General features: G+C 38.1%; 1 protein-coding gene across 4 annotated transcripts in view; it reads right to left on the bottom strand.

Annotated features, from left to right (window-relative positions):
- LOC308064498 (uncharacterized protein) overlaps window positions 1–22,442 on the bottom strand; it is a 193,931-nt gene that overhangs the window by 38,867 nt on the left and 132,622 nt on the right. Inside the window, exon 3 of one of the 4 annotated variants that reach the window (XR_013928406.1) lies at window positions 5,415–8,749. The exons of the other annotated variants lie outside the window; for them this stretch is intronic. The gene's annotated coding sequence lies outside the window, so the exon portion shown is untranslated. Of the gene's footprint in view, window positions 1–5,414; window positions 8,750–22,442 lie in introns of those variants that run through there. 4 annotated transcript variants of the gene reach the window in all.

Below are 22,442 nucleotides of genomic sequence, written 5' to 3' on the forward strand. Positions count from 1 at the left end.
GTAAGGAAAGGATACTTTAAACCACTGCTCCTGGAAAGGTACATTTAACACTCACTTTAGCATCCCTTGACACTGCCAGTGTGGTGTAATGGACTTCAGTATGGGTAAGAATGTGGCTGTGGTGCTAAACAAGTGAAAAAAGAAGAAAATATTGTCTGTCTTTCATTATTTTACTTCCTATCTCAGTCCTTGGCCTTACCTGTCACAGCTCGTGTAGCATTTTTCCCTCTTTACATATGAAGTTTTGCCTATTAAAGATAAAACTCCCATAAGCACCTGTGAAACACACACAGGAGCTTGTCTCCTTTGCCAGTTTGCTCTTTCTCACCTTTCTCCATACAAACTGCACTGGAAAGCAGCCTTGCCTAGTGCCACAGCCTGGCTGAAGGAGGAGGCTAGAGTTCCCCCCTTCCCATTAAAGTGGAAAAGAAACTTCAGCTTGCCAGTACATGAGCCGCCTTCAGGCACATGCTATGGAGGCTGGGCGATGATAAAGATGGAAAGGAGTCCACAGAGGAGGGAGGGAGGAAGATGGAGACGAGAAACTAGAAGAAAAAGGTGCCAATTTTAAACTCTCTTCCTTACGAACACCATCACTTCTTGAGCCAATATATGCAGCCCTTTGGCCAGTTTGCATTTTCTGCTAATTCTGAAGGCTGCATTTTAAACTGGCTTTTAAGTGGGTGCCTGCTGGAGGAGGAAATGACAAGAAAGAACTGGAAGTCACAGCCTGCTCTTCACTGGCCACAAGCTGTGGCAGGTGATGCAGCTGGCGGTGGCAGGAGCTCACCACAGGGACCTGCGGCCATGTGGGCCAGGAGCGGAGTAACAGCAGGTGCAAGAAGCAGGAGGACCCTGACACTGGCATACCAGGTCTCAGGCACTCCAGCCATGGAAGAGCCAGGGCAAAGAAAAGATAAATGACATTACTTCCATCTGTTGCAATACGGAAGCTCACACCTTGGTAAATTAAGCAATTCACTCAACGTAACAAGGTGTGCTGATAAAAACTAACCGCTCTTACTCCAAACCTTCAGCTGGGATGCCAGAAATCCCATCTTAGTTTTGGAGCTTTAAGTTTCTGCCAAAGTGAAACAGACTATTGTGCAAAGACATGCAGGCATTTCTGTTGGCAAGACGGGGATTTCCACAGACACAGAGTGTAGCTAAAAACCGTAGTTCAGCAACAGCGGCAACTACCAGCGTTAGTTAGAACATCAGAACCCTTCTAATCCAAAAGTGCTACCTCTGTACCTTGACATATCTGAACATTAATTTTAAAGGTGAAAACTATGTAATAGGTGTAAAGGATAAGTATAAACACAGTAATATCATGCTTACTAGTGATTTTTTTTAGACATGATTAAAACAGCCGGTATCTGCCATACAAAGGCAGCTGTATAAAAGGCAGAAAATCTTAATCCTGTCTGTGAGGCCTTTAAAGGTTTCCACTAGGATGAAAGGTGCTATAAAAGTATTTTTAAGCCTGTAACTAGCAAAAATGACTTCATTATGATCTCATGTGCTGCCAGAGCACCAATTAAATTGACTTGATAATGTTATGATTAGGCTGTACTTTTCATCAGTTACAAAGCTCTTGATTGAAGAAGAGATTTGCAACATTGAAAGAAATGACCTTGTAATATGGATTTTTATCAATGACTTTTTACCTTGCTGGTTTCCAATTACATGACAAATAAATAATAGTACTTGCAGCTTCTATTATACTTCTGAGAATCCCAAAGTACTCTGCTGATTAATTAGCTTCGCAAGAGCTGTGAGAGTTAGATACATGTTATCCTGTTCTTATTAACAATTCAGAATTCAAATGTGATATCTTTGTCCCATTCAAATAAACGACAAAATTCCTCTTGATTTTAGTGGGGGTGGATTTCACTCAGAGAGTTTAAGCAGTTTGACGAAGGTCACAACATCTGTCTGCAACAGAGCTGGGACATCTCTCCTTTCTCACTGCCACTGCATTTAAAGCCATAAAGTAACTCAGTAAAGTCATAAAATCATAGAATGGTTTGGGTTGGAAGGGACCTTAAAGATCATCTAGTTCCAAACCCCCTGACAGGGGCAGGGACACCTCCCACTAGACCAGGTTGCTCAAAGCCCCATCCAACTGGGCCCTGAACACCTCCAGGGATGGGGCATCCACAGCTTCTCTGGGTAACCTGTTCCAGTGTCTCACCACCCTCACAGTAAAATGTACCAAAGGTTACCCCAAAAAATGTACCTAAGGTTTGAATTACGCTTCATCCTGTGTTTCCGTTGTCAATAGCCACCTTTAAAAGTCATAACATACCAATGCCGACTTCATTTTTTTTTTAAAAAAAAAAGCAAATTCACATAATGCAAAAACATTTGATTAGTGGAGAAAAAAAGAACATATTCCACAAAGCATCCTTCCAAGTTCTTTTCAGTCTGTTATATAAAGGTTTTTCAGTATTTATATGAACACATACGTTGAATAAATGTGTATTTGGATTAAATATGTTTTAATATTTGTCTCAACACGAATTCACAGAAGAAAATCAATGCACAGTACAGCAGTGTATTCAAAGTTTCTCAGCTTATGCTAAGGCAAATTCAAAATTACTTAGGCAATTACATCATAATAAAGAATAATTTAGAAAAAACCATTTGTATTCCTTCATGTTCTAAAATGTGTACTTCGTGGTTACAGTTCTTTCTTAGAGCTAATTGCTGCTTGGGCTACAGTAGAGTAGGTGTTCTCCACACTGCACACCAGACTCCTTTGAAGTGTTATCGAAAAGAAGGACGTAAAGACAATTTGTTTTTTACTTTTCAATTATGGAACAGAGTCAAGAAAAAACAAAACAACAAAAAAAAATCTTTCTGGAATTAGTTTAAAAAATGAGGCAGCTAGAGCAGTGACAGCTGACCTGTGCTGCCTGTGTCCACCAGGCAGGCTGGCTCCCCATCAGAGGAGAAATGGAACATGGGCTACCTTTTTATTTTTGGAAAGTATATGTTACCTTACACCAAATCCTTTCCCAAAAGTAAAAGCTTGAGAAAGTTCCTTTATTTCAGGGATTACAGCCAAACTTCATGCCTACCTCTGAGTCTGAGCTAAAAGAACTATGATAGCAACCCTAGTCCTTTGCTTCTTTCTTCTTCAAAAGATATTCCAAGGATCTTGTGGTGGGTGTGAAAAAGACTCATTCATTGTCAGTTGTCAAATGTGGAAAGAATGGTGGAATGTAGTTTTTGCACTGATCCTCCTCTTGTAGCGGAAACAGAGGAGACCCTGGAAAGGGAAAATTCAACCAGTGCAAGAGGTGCAGCTGTGTGGAGAATGAGAAGGTGACACCTACAGACATTTATAGACACTTACAGGAGGTACAGCACTTGTGACAAGAAAAACCAGAGACAACTAGGATAACCTTCAGTGCTGACTGCATGGTAACCAGTGTCAGAAAAATGTTCCCCCTCCAAACATGTTATTGCAAAAGAGGATTGTTAAAACCACTACAGTTAAACGCAATGAATTAGCGCTAACCAAGCTGCTTAGTCTACACGGTCCAAGAAGCATTATATGGGCAGGCTAGCCCAGCTGTGACCTGCATGGGGATCCTCAGGTTTCTAATGCTATGATGATTTCACAATGAAACCATTCCTTTAAAATATATTTACTCTTTCAATGCCTTTTATTATAATAAATTTATATTAAGTTTTATATAAAATTCTATTTACAATATAAATATATTGTAATGTTATGTTAAAAACTTACCTCTATTATAAAATCATATACTTTCATTTGACCAGGATGCATTTAGTGCAGTAGCAGGGAGAGGGAAAGAAGTTTACAATCAACATTTAATCGGGCTGCCAGCTCAATAACAGTGAAAAAAATGAAGCAGCTTTTCATGGTGTCCACAAAGGCTCTAGGCAATGCCAAGCCTGTGTCTTAAATTAATGCTCAGAGACAAAGCAAAGTATAAGCCATTTTACAGTTGTACACAAGTGACTTTATTGGTTTTGACCCATAAATGCCAAATTTCACATAAACCACAGTATAACATAAAAACTTCTTTCAAGTTGCCTTTTGCAGCCAACTCAGAAGTCAAGTACTGATCTCTGTAGATCTTAGGTAGAAAATCACTACTTTTCACTGTCCAGGAATTACTGTTAGGAAACAGGCGTTCTCCAAAGTGCAGCATTCCCCAGATCCATGCACACTGTATTTTGGGGAGTTCTGGCACATATCCAGACTATAACAGGCAATGTAAAACGGTTATGCTGCAAAAGGCTACCTGTACACACAGGTAGTCATAACATTGATAGTGGGATTAGATGATACCCCAGTTTATGGACCCAAAAACGAAGACAAAGTCTCGGAAGACTGTGTCGACAATTCACAATTCGGTCTTGAATAGGTGGAGATACTTGTATCACAGATATAAAAATAAAACAAACCATACCACAGGATTTTCACAAGTTTTTATTTATGTTCACAGAGCCTGGAAAAAGCCTGAAGATATGCCTGTAGGAAGACATGTTAGTACCTCCTGGGATATTAGCAATAAGATTTATCACCTTCTTTCAAAGACTCCCAGCAAGAAACAGCGTCCAACTGAGTTTGGAGAAAACAGATAAAAGATTTGACCTCCAGTCTGTAATAACAGTGGTGGACACTGAACTAGATTATCTGGCCAGCAGGGTGAATTAGCTTGACCACTAAGAGGACGTGATTAAAATCAGGGATGGACAGACTTTCTAGCAGACAGTAAGAGGAGAGCAACATAGATCACTCCATTTCACTTGTCTTCTGGCATACCATGATCTGCTTTTGTAAGAATATATTGCAAAGCTGGGCACAAATAAATCATAATATCTATCTGTCTGCTAAGGCTGTGGCTGATGAAGTAAAAACATTTTGTGCGTGATTATATTAAAAACAATAACAGCAACTTGATTTACTTTTTTACTTATTTATCACCAGGGAAGAAGTCTATGCAGCAAAACACAGATGATACTAAAAAAGAAACACTTAATTCACATGTGGCATCTATATCAAACTTTTTTTCTTGATATTTCTGCATTGGATTTTCTGTCTCTTCTCCCTTCATCTATACTCTCCTCCTTCATTGATGCAAACTCGAATAAACCTAGATCAAATACACAAAGTCACTGAGTTCAAGCAGATTTGAATTTAGGTGAAGAAAGTTCACTCAAATTCACACTTTATTTCTGGATTCAGCAGTCCTTAAAACTAACATGGTCTGTATCCATAAGGGAAGAACTTGAAGCAGCCTCTGATACCAGAAATGTAGATCTCAGTCTTTTCAACTGCAGTAGATTTTAATAAACTTCTCTTAAAATTTCCTTTGACTTCCCATGGGCTGCTGGGTGCAACGGGGCAACACAAACTTCACAAATTATTATTATTTTTTTTATATTAGTATTCTTACAATCATTATTTCATTACCATTCAAGACTTGCAGTCAAGATTATGGTATATAAAAATTATAGGCTCTGGTAGTTTATAAGAAATAATACTTCTGTACTATTTATCTTCCCTTAATGTTTAGAGACCACCACTTCTTTTAACCATCTACACACCAGCATGGATGTTATTTCTCTTTCTTTCCAGTAAAGGATTCCATTTTCTTATTTCACCAAAGTACTCTGCTAATCTGTTGTTCACTTCTAATCAGAATTTGGAACATTTTCTGCATTTTTAAAGCTTCCAGAAATATGCTAAAATGAGGTTTAAATAAGGATCATACAACGGGTAGTATTCATTCAAACAAATATATGCAACTGGTATTGTTATGCTTACCATTAATGTAGCACCATGAAGGGCAATAAAATAAGTTGAGGCAGCCAGAAATTTACTACTGAGGTAGATACACACAAATTACGAAGCTTGACAGTTCATACAAATCCAAAGAAAATTCTAACAATTAAGAGATATAAGGTGAAGCTTCATAATCCGTCCAAATACCGACAAGTATTTTGCCTAACTCATATTCTGATACTGAGTAATTTGAAGCTAAATCATTTTACATTGCAAAGAACATTAATGAGTGCCTCTTAATTTAAAGATCCTCCCCCTAGAAAAAGGGTCAGTGACACTCAACCCTGTTATTTTCAGCGTGTGAATATACATGGTGAAACTTCGCCATCATTAGTGAAGATCTGCTTCCCTAGGTGTGGAGAACATTATTTCCCCAGTTGTAGCATGAATGAAAAACAAACAAAGGTGTGGAAAAGAGACTGGGAACTGAAACGGGAAGAAAAGGGAATGTCTGAACGAGGGATGGGAGGGAGGAGACAGGAAAGGAATGTGCACAAGATGGTATTAACAGCCAAAAAAACCTTGCATGAAGATGGGAGGGACTAAAAAGAAGAAAGTGAAATCCAGAAATGGTGGGAAATTATGCTGGTGAAAAAATAGCCTGGGGGCTATAGAAAAAGAAAAGTCCTTTGGCCTTACACATCAGTCCTAAGCGTGACCTACTCTTAAGCACAGCAGAAAAACAAAAAGCTGGATGAGTCAATGATGTATGAAATCTGTAGAAAGTTTTCTATGGATGCTAGCTAGGGTTTTGGATAAAAAATAGATTTCATAAGTAAACACATACCTATGTGTAAGCACAAACTTCCTGAACTCCTAGCTCTGGGATTTCAGGTGCAAAAATCAGCTACCAAGGGTAACGGAACTGAAGTTTATTTTAGCCTCACAATTCTCTACTGTCAAAGAGCCAGCACTTAAATAGTTCACACTGCAAATTTTGCAGCCCAAACCAAGCATGTACTGCATTATTATATACAATCAATACAGAAATGTCATCTGCAAAATCTCTGCCTGCCCTGCCTACCCCTGTACCAGAAGGCATTTGTGATTAACAAAATAAACTGCAGCCGATTCATCCTGTTCCTGCAAGGGAGAGGATTTTTACATCCAAACCTTTTCCCTTGCCCCTCTTCTGTTGTCAGTGCAAGCAGCAGAGAGAATTCCTTCTGCTTTATCAAGTGGTTCATTAACAACCAGTTTTGGTGAGATTCTAATGATGTCACCCCAGTTGCCTGCAGCCTCACCTCCTTTCAGGCCTGGAGGTAATAACGGAGGCGCAGAAGTCTGAAGGGTTTTATCATGGTCACCATCGTCAGGCATATGCTGGCTGTAGTGACCAGAACCATCAGGCTGTGGTGTACTGGTAGAAGAAGGGACAAGGACAGAAATCCTGATGGCCAAAAGTTTTATAAAAGACTACTCCTGAATTCCTGAGCTTGTTTTTTCCAGATTTTACTTACCATAAGTAAGAGAAATAAACGCTCACCTTTAATCATAACATGATTCTAGTAACCCTCATACTTTCCAGCATGAAATAAAAGTTAAATATAATTAAAAACTACAGAAATATTTATTTGAGCTTTAATTATTTTTCTCTGTTTTTTTCCTCCCTAGCAATTTATTAAAGTAGCCATGCTATTTACACACAAAGAAACACTTTTTTTATCAAAAAGAATTGCAAAGATCCATAAGAATATGTTGTGATGTAGAATAGAACACATCTGTTGTTTAGCTACATAGCACTGTAAATATATAGTGGAACAGGAAGAAAGTATCTCACAGGTAGTAACCATCTTCCCCTCATACTAATCCACTACTTCATAGTCTTATGCAGTCTGTGGAGTATCAGACATCCTTGTAAAAACATGTGACAGCTTCAAAAATTTTTTATAGTTTTGTAAAATAATCTCCAGTGGATTTACCTCATAAAGCTAAATCAAAGCTGATTTTAACAAACAACACTCATAATAAAGATGTTAATGGTTTTATCCCTTTCCATATGTTCTTTCCCATTTTTTTTTGTTTTGCTCTGAATTTCGATTTTGATGTTTTTATTGAAGTATCATGAAAATACATACATACATACATACAAATTTACAGGGAAAACATCATAATACAACATATGTCAAATACCATACTGAAACCTAAGCACAAATATTCATAGAAACACAATTATTTTTGAAAAGTGTGTGGATTGCAGAGGAATGTAATGGATGGAAGAGATGTCACTGTACTGGAGGAAATGTTATGCAAAAAAGGGCATTCCCATTATGTGCACTAGCTAACAAATCCCATTCCTATATTCAGGCCAAAGAACCTCCACTAAAAGAATTCAGTCCTTGCTTTAAAATACTGTCCAGCTCTTTGTCCCATGGGACCTCCCATGGGGGCTCACAGGGGCTTCATCTCAAAGGTGCTCACCTACCAGATTTGGAGGGCACGATCGTGCCCTTGAAGATATTTCAATGCTGTATGCTGCTGATACATGTAAATAACAGACTGTACTCTTCTTTATGTTACTTAGAAATTTCATCAGTCTTTAACATCTGATGTCTCTATGCTCTCAGCTGACAACTCCAGGAAGAAGAGTCTGAAGTAATCCAGCACAGTGATAAACAAGCCTTGAATTACTGTAGCAAAGTTCATTCCTGGCAGGAAAATGTGCAGTCTTCAGCACAGCCTACAGCAGCAGAAAGCTTTCTTTCTATTTATTTATCTAGGATTACGAAACTCAGTTCAGCACTTTGACAGTCACAGGAAAATGTCCTTTTTAGAAATGCTATAATCATCCCTTCAGTTCCTGGAAATTTCTTCCTCACCGGCATCACTTCCATCATGCCCGGGAGGAGTCTAAGACTGTTCTCCATCAAGTAACGCCTTTCAGACACAGGGGCATGCTGTGGATACCATTGCCTCTTCCTGACAAGAAGGAAACAGAGTTGGGTGTGTCTGTACACTGATTTTATAACTTCTAATAAAGTCATTTAAAATTCCAGCACATACACCAAATGCAAGAGGGGACAAAGCGCCGTTTCAAATGTCAGAGTCCTTTGCAGAGAGTAACAAACAGCTGTACTGCTGGAAAAGGACAGACCTGCAGAACTAAACATGTCAGCACTGTGTTTCGAGAGCTGGTATTGAGGCTACTCACAATGTAAAATTCTAGACTGCAATTTGCACAGTTATCAGAAATGCTGGAATATCCTAACGATTCTTCGGTTGTTTAGTGATTTCCTTCTGATCACGACTTTCATTTGGGTATTATAAAGAAATATATGATATTCTTTAAATACAAAAGCTCCATTTACATGCATACTGTGTTGTGGTTTTCTTTCTTTATGATTAAGTGGTTCTTAAATTCCAAGGTTTGTGGTTTTGGTTTGGGTGTTTTTTCTAACAAGGTGATCATGCTACAGTAAATAAGAAACATTAGTTGACTGTTTAGGTTTTAGACCCAGACGTTTGACACCAAAATGACAAATTGTGAAAACCTGGATATCATAAGTCAAATTGTTATCTGCAGCAACTCATTCTAAATAGGAAACACACAAAAACTTTTTGCTTACTAAAACTTCCTACAGACCAGTTTGGGGTAAGGAAACAAACCTTAATGTATGGACATTCACATAATTTTGCAGATGCCATGAGTCCTCCATGATAAAATACAGCCATTAAAGGATAGATAATTTGAAGAAAAACCTAAATTGAGGTAGTCAAATATAACTGAACTGTTAATTTAGAAATATAGATTTCTCCTTCATTAAGGAATAGTTTGGAATTATGATCCATAATTGTTTCAGGATCCAAATTCCTTTCGTTGCACGTAAGTGTGGAGACAGAGGAACCTCTGAGGTTAGGGAATTAGCCACTGCAAATATTAATTACATTGCTTCAGTAGAAATTATACTATATTTGTTATATTCTTCATTAGAATTAAGCTGTATAATTAATTTTTTTATTCTTAATACTGTGGTGAAAAGAGGCTTGACAGGATGGAGCATAAAATGTATTTTACAAACAATTCATTCTGTAATTGGATTGTTCTGAAAATATAATCCTTTCCCTCTGGTTTAAAATTAGTATTTATAATCACAAGCCCTGGTAAATATAAAAATGCAGAAGTGTAAGCCTGACCAGAGTGGTTTTAGTTCTGTTCCTCTTTCCCCCCTCACTCTTCTTCACCTAAGCGTATTTTTTTGAGACAGAAAGAGGGATGCAGGATGAATGCCGAATGCAATCTTGTAAATGTTTTCTGGTTTTGTTCCCTCCCATTTTCTTTTTCAGAATCCTAATGTAACACTTCCCCACACTGTCACATGTTAAAGCCCAGGCTCCTGAACCATTGTATTTGGCCAGCAATTAAGAAGCTTCCTGCATGAGAAATCCTCTTCCTTACAGAATTCTTAGCCCTCGCTCCCTAACGTGAGCAGAGCAAAACGGTGTATCTTTATACACACAGTGCAATTGCCAAGAAAGCAGCTCTGTGTGTTTTCCTCCCTTTTACACGTTTAAAGGACTGTGATCAGTTTTCCGTCTCTGTTTCTTTTACACATTCTTTCCTACCTTTAAAGTGGTGTCTAGGCCCTTCCCCTCTCCCCTGGGGGGGGGGGTGGGGGGGGTGGGGGGGGCGGGGAAGAACAGAAAAAAGGCAAAGGCAAAACAAAACAGGTAGAATTCCTCTGTTACTCTTAACACCTAAAAATATGATCATGAAACAAAAGCTTTGCTCCTCTGTCCAATTTGATGTCTTTTTCATGCTGCCTCAGTGATGGCCAAATAATTGGTTGTTCACTTGTGTCCTTGTCTCCCCCGACAGTTCCACAGATGCCCTGAACAATGCTCCACAGACTGCTTTCAGCAGGGGCAAATCCTCATTAATCATTCCTGGCTGACAGCACAAGGGAACACCTGCATCTGGCGCAGGGACCAAGCAGCGGCTTCTGGGAGCGCGCATTAAAAAGCCCAACCAATTCACGTTGTGGGAGTAGGCTTCTAATAGCCAGGTGAAAAATCTGTCTCTTGCCGGATTTTCCTTTCATTAAATAGCTAAAATTAGACCTGTAGCTTGTGTCAGGATTAAAACGCCAATGTATTCTAAGCAAATCAGGAAATGAACAGTACTGTATGTTATGATAAATGGCTGCTAAATTCTTTATGTCTAGATCAAGCAATGTTAGCATTAAATACTGATGAACTGTCACATAATTTTCATTTAGAAATGACTGCACTTTGAGCTTCATGTCCTGTGGTGCTCATAAATATTTTTTCCTGCTATATTTCACAAATAAGACTACACTGACTATAGATATTTTTACCATGTAGCTCCAAGTCCATGCTGTATATACAGTGTATTTCTGCACACGAGCATCAACCTTTCTGTGCAAAGTACTCTCCGAAAATGTCTGTAGTGCAGCGGTGTACCGCAGCCACCCCAGTACTATAAAGCCATGTTCCAACTTCCTATTATAACACTTCCTTAACAGAATAGTTGTCAAGGGTTTTTTTCTATCATTTTCATTGTGAGTGCAGGGCCAGGGGGTGGTGGGTGGGATTTTCCTCCTGATGAAAATGGGAGAGTAAGGAGAGCAAAAAATAAGTTGCCTTTTTTTTTTTTCTTTTTTTTTGTTAGTTTGTCTGTTTCCATAAAAATGATTCAGGTATACTTATCTAAATGTGTAGGACCATGAAAACCTATGGTAGGATTCCAACTGACTTCAACAGGCTTTGGGTCAGGCCCCTAGGCCCCGCATCTGGTCTGGGATTAAATAAACACATCTCTTCCCACATGTAAACTGGAAAGAATCACCGTGGGCTGGGGATTACAAATGACTAACAATGTATTTTTTTGCACATATGACTGAGCACAACCAGGCTCTGAGTCTGTCCATAAAGTATGTTCACATCTCAAACAAGAAAGCACTCAGCTGATACAAAAAGTATCTTTTCAAAGGCAGTCAATTATCACCTATGTGCCATGGTGAAGATTTTAGCAAAGATCAGAAAGGGGAGGCAAGGAAGAACATGAGGTAGGGATAAAAAACCTGCAGAACTCTGAGCATCAAAGCACCACTTGTGCTGCAATGCTGTATACAGTGTAAAAGAGAAAAAAAAAATATCTAGGATATGAATTACAAATTTAATTTGAAATATATTTCCCTGTAAGTTGATACTGATGGAACTAATTTGGAAAAAAATAACTGAAACAGAATTTTGAAGTGGCTTTTTTTTTTTTTTTACCTTTAATGAGAAGGAAAAGTTTGCACCTTCATTTGCAAAGTAAAATTATGTTCTGTGCAAGCAAGAATAGAGCTTGCATGCCATAGATTTACCCAAAAGAGAAGCACTGATGTCCAAGAGAAAAGCTATGAATTGACACATTTGGGAAACCATGAGTTAAATATTCATGCATATATAGCTTACATATATTTTGATAATTTATCTTCATATGTTTAATACTGGGGGGGGTTACAGTTATTGAATAAAACCTTATTATCTTTTGTACTTCATAGTCAGTTAGAAATAGTGACATTTGATAGAGAAATACTTTCTTCCTACAGAATGCAGTACCACCACCTGCACAATGCGAGAAATGATGCCATCTAAATGCTATGAGTTAAGGAGATAAATAAGAGCAGGTAGAACAATACAGACTCCTATCTGGCCTGTTCCCTGAAAACTACCAACACATGGAGCCTTGCTCTTCTCACTAGTACTTTCTACTGTGCTTTCACAGCAGCAAATGAAGTGTCCGTTCTTAAGAATTTCATCCAGGTGTGGTGGAAATTTGGGTTGTAACAGATCAGTCTAAGCACAATATCTTTGTGAGATCTGTAAAAATTTTACATCTTTAAAGCCCCTGGTAGGGCTTTATGCAAATATGTACAGAAGTCAGGTAAATAAGTGACTGTGGAGATGTGATGTAATTATGTTCACATCTGCTTGTAAGGATGGTAAATAAGTGCTGACACATATAGCGGGCATAGGTATATCTCCTTAGTAATGTACCTTGGCTACAGATGAGAAGTACTGAATGTGGGAAGTCCCCTTCCAGTTTTTAACTGAGATGCTTAGCAAATCGTCTCACATGCAGGAGGCTAGAATGCAAATTCTAGCTGCCCTCAGGCAAGTGTCATTAGGCTTTCTGAAATCTTTTAAAATTTGCCATGTAAATAATTTCACATATAACTTGACAGTATCTCCTGTTCAAAAGTGACATGTTTCATGTATACTTGAAACATACGGGGCGTGGGGGGAGTTCTTCAAAGAGGCATTGCTAAGGCAAAAAACCCCATGTAAAACATTATCTTGGTTGTTACTAGAAGTTCTGATTATTGTATCATATTAAAGTTTAAACATAACTTTGAAAACCTATTACTTTTATCACAGGTATCACTTCTCTTAGGCTGGACAATGAGAGGAGACTAGCAAGCATCTGCCTGCTCTCACTCTCAACAACTTAAAACTAAGAGGGATGAGCACAAAAGTTTGCACAAACAGAAAGATTAAACCCAAATGAAAACAAAACAAAACAAAACAAAACACAAAACAATCCACCACCCTACTTTCAGTTAATTTTAAAAAACTGATTTCTTGAGACCAATTTATAATAATTTTGAAAAACTTGTTAGGTCTTGTCTTGCTTGCCTCCTCTCCCACTTTTAAAATTTGGAATCAGTTGGTTCTCAGAGGCAAAGTAAAAATTCCCATATACAATTTTTCATGTCAAATGTTATAACAGTTCCAATATTGGGCAAAAAAGTGGGCTTACGCCAATAGGAATTAGAACAGAAAGCCAAAAGCCAAAATAAAATCCTTAGTGATGTTCTGTCTTCCATCCACCCTTCCCCTGCCAGCCCTGGAGAAATGTTCTTGATCCAGTCTGAACTCTGTGCATAGATCATACGCTAAAAGGGGTAAAATATCAGGGGAATCACGTAGGTAATCTTCATACTAGAAAGGTGGTGTCCCAAATCAGTCTATAACAAGTCATCTTTATCTTAGTAGTTACAGGCAGAAGATAGCACAGATAATAGACTAAATATGTAACCACCCTTGCAAGTAAAGACGGCTTTCAAAGATTGCATCTTGCTTTTTCACTCATTCTTATTCCCTACCCTCAGTAACAGTCATCTGGAGGCCAATTTATTTGTTGTGGGGGTGAAAGGAATGAGGCACTGCTTAGCTTAAATAATATTAGAGCAATTAGTGTGTCAGAGAAGTTGTTTTTGCTATTTTACCCCATATTCCTTTCCTATAATCCCTAAAGTATAAGGAATAATTAACTGAAATCCAATTAATGTTGATTTAGAACACCTGTTTCCAAAATCCTTTGAATAACTTTTCCTTTTTTTTTTTTTTCTCTTTTTTTCCTTTGCTCTCTGTTTTAAGATGAAATACATATTCCTATTCAGTTGCTCTTAGGAGCCCAGAGATTTGCATTTTCTAGACATGAAGAGAACCTGTTGTAAGAGAGCTGTGAAGACTTAAAAGACTGAAAGAGCCTGGTATGTATATTACAGCAGCAGTAACTTCTTTAACTCTTCCTTTTCCAAATATTATTCCCTCAGAAAACCAAATTATCAAGACTCCCCCCTACCCCCCCTACCCCCCACCCCCCACCCCCAATTTTGTCATGATAAATTCTGCTTTAGAAATTTGCTACAATGATGGAGCAAAGCAATCATTTCTGGCTCAACATGCTTACTACAGCCACCCTGCCAGGACAGGCACTAAACACGGCGTATCCTGTGCAATAAACACCCACCGCCTGTGAAAAAGGATTTGCCTGTGCCATTTGCTGCAGGTCTGAGCATCTTTCATCCCCATTAGCTAGCTATCCTGACCTACTGTTGTGCAAGTACACTTGAGGATGTGGTCTCCCTTCTTTCCTTCCTTTCATCAACTATTCCTATGCAAAATGAAAGAGAATCCGGACTGAAGAATAACCGATTTCTAAAGCACATAACTGTTCACCAGTGCCATGGACAGTTTTAACAGGATTTGTGTTTATATATTGATTAGGTACCTCTAAAAATCCCCACCTTGACAGTTTAGATACAGTGAAGACAATGATCTAGTGAGACATGTATTACCATAGACCTGTTTTGAGACTAGACATAGTCATTAACTCCAAGCTGTGACTGTAAAAGTGTGACCTACTAAACACATGTTGGAACCAAAATATTTTTACAATTTAGTCATGGTACCATCCTTCTATGATTTTCATCCGAATGAAAGAACCCTTTCTACTCTGTATTCAGAGCTTTATTGCAATATAGCTGTCTCTGAGACTATCCTATTTTGCAGAGAGAAGGGGAACATAAGTGAGGACCTCTTACCTCTTTTCATCCTTAAAAGTGCTAGATTTCTTAGCTGACAAATCATCAAATATTATTCAATCTTCATTTCTTAGGTACTAAGCAATTTCTTACGAATCATGTAATGCATTCAAGGGATCAACTTGTGTGGATACTGATTAACTGTATAAGAGGGGTCGTCTCATTATATATCCTGAGCATTTTTCATTAGAGCAAATCTGCAAACAAACCTTGTGTTTAGATTATTTTGCACCACGCTGTATGTCTAGCCACAGATACAAAATACACCTATTTTTAAACAGGATTAAAGAAAACATGAAAGGGTACTTCCTTAAATATTGACAGTTTGAGGGGGTGGGGGGATATTTTTAATACAGAAACTGAAAGAATTTGCAGAAAGAAACGTTTTGCCTCTTTAAAGAACAGCTGCATATTAAGAATCTACATTTTTTAAGCACCTTTAAAAAAAAACCCTTAGCATTAGCACTACAGGATTTTATGAGAAGCCCATGAAATTCAGAAATAGTTAAAAAAGAAGGAAAGAATGAAGAAGAAATAAATAACATTATGGAGAACTTAGTAAAAAATTAGTCCTGAATTATACAAGCTGTAATAGGTAGCAGCCAGGGGTGAGGGGGGAATGGTCACATATTTGAAAGATTATCAATTCGCTTCATCAAAAACACTTGTGCTTTTACAAAGCTTTTTAGGATCCCCAATGGTAACTTAAGGTTACTATAAATTGTATTAAAATATTGCATGCAGTGGAGAAAGGGTTTCTACTGTACATATTTATTTCTGCTATCTCTCTCACCCTTTTCTGTTTGCTGGCTGTCTTGCACTACACGATGGGTACATGGTTTTTAGGGTGCTCTGTCTTCTGATGTTAAAAAGGTATAGAATCCTGTCAATATTGGAGAGAGATTCTGGAGAGACATATGAAAATGGATTCCATGCCTTTATCTTCACACATGAGCAGGACTAGTGCAAGGCTCCATGCATACAAACTACGGACTTTGTAGACCACAAAAAGGCCAGCACATCCATTGGTGCTGCACACACATGTATAAATGATAGATCCAGGCTGAACATATTGAGAAGAGTCTACATGCTAGTGTGCAACTGCTTGAAAGCTACCACACCGATGCACGGTGTAGGTGTAGGACAAGAAGCATATCATAGATCTTCACAAGATTATATATTGATGAGAGACTTCAATTTGCACAACTAAAAAGCATCCTCTGATAAAAAATTGCAAATGCTGATACTCCATAGAACGAAACGAAGAAGAGATTAAGTCCAATACAAGGAATATTTGAAAAAAACAGTAAGGGGTCTATCATTTAACAAAATAAGCTCAAATAAGCAACGGGTTATGTTCAAGACTTAAAATGTATACAACAGCCAAGAGTTAGGTGCAGGATTTTTGATAAGAAGGCTTTTCAACCAGTTTTCATTCTTGGTTTCCCACAGGATTGCAGCTCTTCCAAATGAAAAGAAGGAAAAGATCTGCCTGGGTTTGATTCCCTGAGTTAGATGTCTTCCGGTTTTGAAGAAATTATTATGATGGGAGGGGAATTTAATTTATTTTTCCTATATTAGAGATCAAAGAATTCAAGACACACATCCCTCTCTCATACAAACAAGCCTGAATATACAAGGCTCTGAAGGAAAATCTGTTTGTTGTACAAGTTGTAATCAAACTCCCACTGCCATGCTGCATGGTACAATGGGTTAGAACCCTTCACCTTCGGAGATGCCTGTAGGTATATATGTATATCATTGAAACTGGAGGGAAAGGTGATTTTCAGCTGTGACTTATCACGTGTGCGGGGCACAGGAACAGCGAGGCAGGCAAAGAGAGGACTTCTGCTCACCTCTGCACAATTACCTTTCCAGTTCTGCTGTTCTCATAGCCTTTGTATATCTGCTGCCTTTTCAGAAAGGCTTGTAATTCTCCAGAGCATGGAGATTACACCACACAAAGGAAAGACCGTCACTATGTTTGCATGGAATATTAAAGATACACTGTACCAATGAATAAGCTAAAACTGAAATATTTTATGAAAGCTTTCCAACCATTGAAACACACCAGTCAGCACAAGATATGTCTAATAATCAGGGTGCCAATAGATTAGGGAGTTAATTAGAGGAGGAGATCCTCATGGTAAATCTGAATAATCAGGATTCTATTGTTTTCAATATTGACAACAAAGGAAGTAAGTTAACAGTCACTTTTACTTAGGGCTCTTAAATGTTACCATTTCAGTGCCTGCTATCCAAATAAAACATTCTCTATGAATTCAGTCCCAGTTCAGCATCTGCAGGTGCAAAACTCAAATAAATTACTGGGGAAGGGGCAGATGCTGACAGGATTGCAGTCTAGACTCCTCCCTCTAAATCCATTTAGTGCTATTAACCATGACTGGGTGTAATAGCTCTGTGTACATTAGCACCAGGATAATTTCCCCTATTTTGCTAAATATCAAATGTATGTATTCATACACACCATATAAAGAAAACATCAGAGATAACAAAACAAAAAGGCTAGCAAGCCTCTTTGCAGTGTAGTCTATATTTTCAAGTGTTGACTAAGAAAAAATAAATCTCGAAGTAGACAGGATTTCTTAAAATATAGCAATATTGTTCCTGGGCTAAACAGTAGTACCAGATAAAGTATTTCCTTTAAATGCAAACAGATTTTTCGCACAAAGAATACATGATTAAAAAGTTGAAACACACACTTCCACTGCATGCAAACTGCAATAGAAACCTAACTCAATCAAAAGATAATCTCATTTAAGTTAATACATTTGCAGTGTAACAACCATATTTTATTAAGTTGCCCAACACTTCTGAACCCCGATAAGAAAACGGACCTGTTCTGGGAGCAACACAGATATCTGCTACAGAGATTATTCCTGCTATATACATCTACCCTTGTTAAAGAGGCAATGAAGAAAAGTGATACGTAAACACAGGGAGGAAACAGAAGCAACACTGAAAGTGATATTGAACTAGAGAGCCCTCCTTTGTGAGCAGAAATAAAGCACAAGATTATCTGGAAAGAAGAGAAACTAGCACCAAAATGTAGGGAGAGCCAGGAGGTGCAGGGGAGGGATGGACAGAGAACAGTCAGGGTGTGTGGTGGCTGGGAGAGTCAGGTTGCACTCAGGCGGCAAAGAGAGCTGAGGTTAAAAAGCCAATTAATGGATTAAAGGGTAAGTATCCAAGTTCTGAAACAGAGGGGTGATAATATAGGCAGCTAGGGAGAGGATTAGAATAAAGAAGTGATAACAGTATTCAGCTGAGGGGGAAGGCTGTCAAGAACTGAATGGGGAAGGAAGGTAAGACAATGAAAACAAAAACCTGTCATTTAATCAAGGGCTGTGATGGTGAGAGCCCAGACACCAAAAAAAAAAAAAAAAAAAAAGAACCCCCCCCCCCCCCAAAAAAAAAAAAAAAAGAAACCCCCACAGTTTGTTTTCAGCTCCAAGTGTCCTGAAATCGTTGTTGGAGGGCAGAGACAGATGGAAGATTTGGCCATGACTATATGAAATCAAGTGGGTAACGAGTTTGGAGCAGTTACCACATTCGGTCCCTCAGTGCTGTTTCTCTGAACTGTTTGCCACTCGGCAGTTGCTTGTCCCGGGTGCATATTGCTACGGATTTGCAACAAAAGACAGCATGGCTGTTTATGGCACTGTACGAGGAAGCATGGGCTGTGCATCTCTTTTCTGGAGTTTCACAGTACCAAAGTATAGAACACTACTTTTAAAAGTATTCACAATTTCCCAGGTATTTATTATTTTACTGTGCAGTCTGCTTCTGCAGGATTTCTAACATTATCCCAAATGTACTTTGAACTTAGCCCTTTTCCATTAAAATACCATAAATGATTACTAGGGAGGCACAGGTGGAGACTGATCTGTTTGGGTGGGTTTTTTCTTTCATTCCTCTTTTGCTTCTTACTGTTTATACTTTACTTACCTGACAATACCTTGTTTTGTTCTTCTGTGTAATTTTTAATTGTATTGTCTAGTATTCTATATCTTAAATATGCTACATTTATACCATAGAGATAAATTATAGCTGTCATGCCATATTTCTTCCAAAGGAAAGTTTAAGAGGACTTCAGAGTTGCAGAAATTTAGCAATACTCTCAAGTGACAGCAGGATGGTTTTAACACAATCTGAATGAGATAAAACTTAAGATCTTTTTACCAGAAACGTATTTAAGCAATTATGGAAGAGTATATCAGCAAATATTAACTGAATCAATTTGTTAAAGGAAAAATATTTAATAAACAGAAGTGCTCCCATTGGTTTTGAAATTTTTAGATCCCTATAATGCTTCAACCAGTCTTAAAATCCATCTTTTCATGTATCCCATACTTTTCTCAGTGAATGTGGAAAACGTTTTTTCTCAGTATGATTCATATAACCGACCACAGAATGATGAAAAACTGTGAACAACCATCAAGGCTTGATTTTGCCTTAAGATACTGACATCTATCTTCTACTGATGTCAGTGACCCAAGGTCAAAACTAAGCCATAATTGTCAGGCAAAAATATGTCTAATGATAAAAGCACAGGACTGGAAGTTGGAAATGGCTGCGGATTTACACTGCCTTCTTTCGCTGCCCTGTACATACATCAGCAGGTGCCTCAGTCTCAGGCTATAAAATGACCTTTATGGACTTTCCAGAAAAGGCAGGATTCTTTCACTCAGGACAGCTAAACTGGGAGCAGGCCAAGAATTTATATGCAAGTGGGACGGCGCAGAATCAGTTGCCAGAACTGGGATGCCCATATCCCACGCAATTCACCTGAAGACTGGGTTAGAGATCAGCTAATGTTTCACCATGCCTGTTGGACCATTCCATTTGTACAAATACAGATATAGTTGCACAGTCATCTTGAGAAGCAGTTTAACATAAACCATCAGATTCTACACCAAAGCAGATGGGAACCGTGGAGCAATTCATTAACACAGTGCTGCACTGAAGGGAGGAAGGATGAAGAAGGAAAGAAGGAGGTAGAAGCAGGGATGAACAGTTGGGAGGGTAGCTTCTTTCACTGCTGCACATAGATATGCCACAAAAATCTGATTACGTCTTGCTATTTTTTAAGCCAGAAAAAGACTGACACAAAATTCAATGTAACTTTTGTCAAACAAATGCACAGTGAGCACTTGGATTCTCAGGATGACAACATCAAAAGACTGCAACTATATTTCTGTGCCTAACAGGTTCAGATATTATCTATTAGCATTTATGGAGACCAAATTATTTTATTTTCCCTTGTAAAACTTCTTCCATTTTATATCAGTACTGTCTGACCAGTCTTCACTGTCACTGAAACTATAAACTGGCAGACATCATCACAGATTTCTTCTGTTCTTGACCTCTTCCAGACACAGGGTACTTCTTTATTATACATTACTGGAATTCATCTTATTGTCTATGAGAGCAGAAATTCCAGTTCACACCTTTGTAGTCTCTCACTCACCTTGATGCTGCCTCCCCTTCCCCCTCAGCATTCTTCCCTCATTACACTTCAGTTCCTCTCCTGTCTGTGGATTCTACCGCAGTACTCTGGTAATACTCTGAACTGGGCAGTGTTGCCCATTCCTCAGTTTGGAGAACTACAAGTGCTGCTGGGTTTCAAATGCTAGCATGCTTCAGAGTGTGTGTTTGCTAAGGTAGTAAATTTACATCAGAGATTCCTATTTTTAAAAAGTTTTGAAACCACACCCACCCACCACACATACCCTTCACTAATCAGAAATGGTCACAAGAATGGATGAAAGAATTTTTCTGAGAAACAAAGGTTGGTTCACTTCCTGGATTACTGCACAGCATGTAGTCCTATTAGTAAGGAGCAAATACTGCCCCCTGCCCTCCCAGCTCTCTCTCACCTTGGAAAAGCTACAAGATTCTGAACGATTTCTGCATAATCTATTTTACTTTCTTAAGTGAGCAGTTACTGTTGCTAATACCTTTTTTAAGGATTCTGTTCAAGTGTAGCCTTGTGAAGTACCTGCTAAAGTTCTGAGTTTAACACCAGAGAACAACTGGGTGTGGAAAAATCTCTTACAGGAAAATCTTACTAAATTAAAATGGTTAGATACATGATTTTTATGAGGTTTTCCTAAATCCCAGGGTATATGGTAAAATATTTTTCCCAGTTTGTGGGAATACTTGCTTCTTTGGGGTTATAATAAACTGGCTTGCTGGAAAGCTTCAGTGCTAAAGAGGCCCTAAAAAAGCTGAACTAAAATTTTCTCTAGAGTAAAATGTGTTAACATTGATAAAATGGGGTGATTTTATGTCCTGTATTTGGAATAATTTGTAAGAAACTTCATTTAAATGCAGAGATTAATCAGAAATTTAATCAGAGGTTATTTTCTCCTTTTAAGTAGGAAACAGTTTTCTCAGTCTTAAAGTGGTATGAAAGATCTAAAATAGTTTTAAAAATTAACTGAAACATAGGGAAAACTGTTAAATTATTATTGTTTACTATATCATTATTAAATGTAATTATAACAACATTTAACTTTAATTCAATACATTATGATTTTGTAGACAACACAAAGAAATACACATTGGGGGAAAAAGGACTTAGACAATTCTCTGGACATCCTTTTGGCAGTATCGCTTTCAACAAAACCATGAAAACCACAAATTTTATAAATCAGAAGTTTCTGTTACAAAAAAAAATAAATAATTTATTTGGTGTTAAAATGCCATGTTTGGGACATGCAAGGTGTGACTCAAATGAAGTGAGTTCAACTGCAGTTGATAATTTCCAAAGTCTGTTTGGTGACTGTATGATATCTACGATTAGATGAGAACAGATTATCAGAACTCAAGTTCTGAACCCAAATGCCAGGAATTATCCCAACAGGCCTAAGCCTGTGAATAGTACTAAATGAAAGAAAGATTCTTGTTGGAGTCCCCATACAGTCAACAGCACTTCTCCAAAGCAGTATCATTGGGGCTTAAGCTAAGGGGTCAAATCATCCTCTCTTAACAATTATTTTTCCATAAATTTCAAAAGTTTTAAGGCCTAGGATAATAGGATACAAGTTCCTTCCAACCATTTACAGGAAAAGGCCTTGCATCGTTTGATGCTGGCATTAGAAGTCAAAACTCTCCAAATGCCTAATGATTGATCATTGGTAGATGTCCTATGGGTGTGTTAGGAAGGTAAAATGCCATAGGACATTCCAGGAGACTACAATTAGCTTGTGGAACTGATAAATCTGGAACTGAGTTTATGCTAGAAAATC

Source organism: Falco punctatus, assembly GCF_963210335.1.
Source record: "Falco punctatus genome assembly, chromosome: 5".
Classification (NCBI taxonomy): domain Eukaryota; kingdom Metazoa; phylum Chordata; class Aves; order Falconiformes; family Falconidae; genus Falco; species Falco punctatus.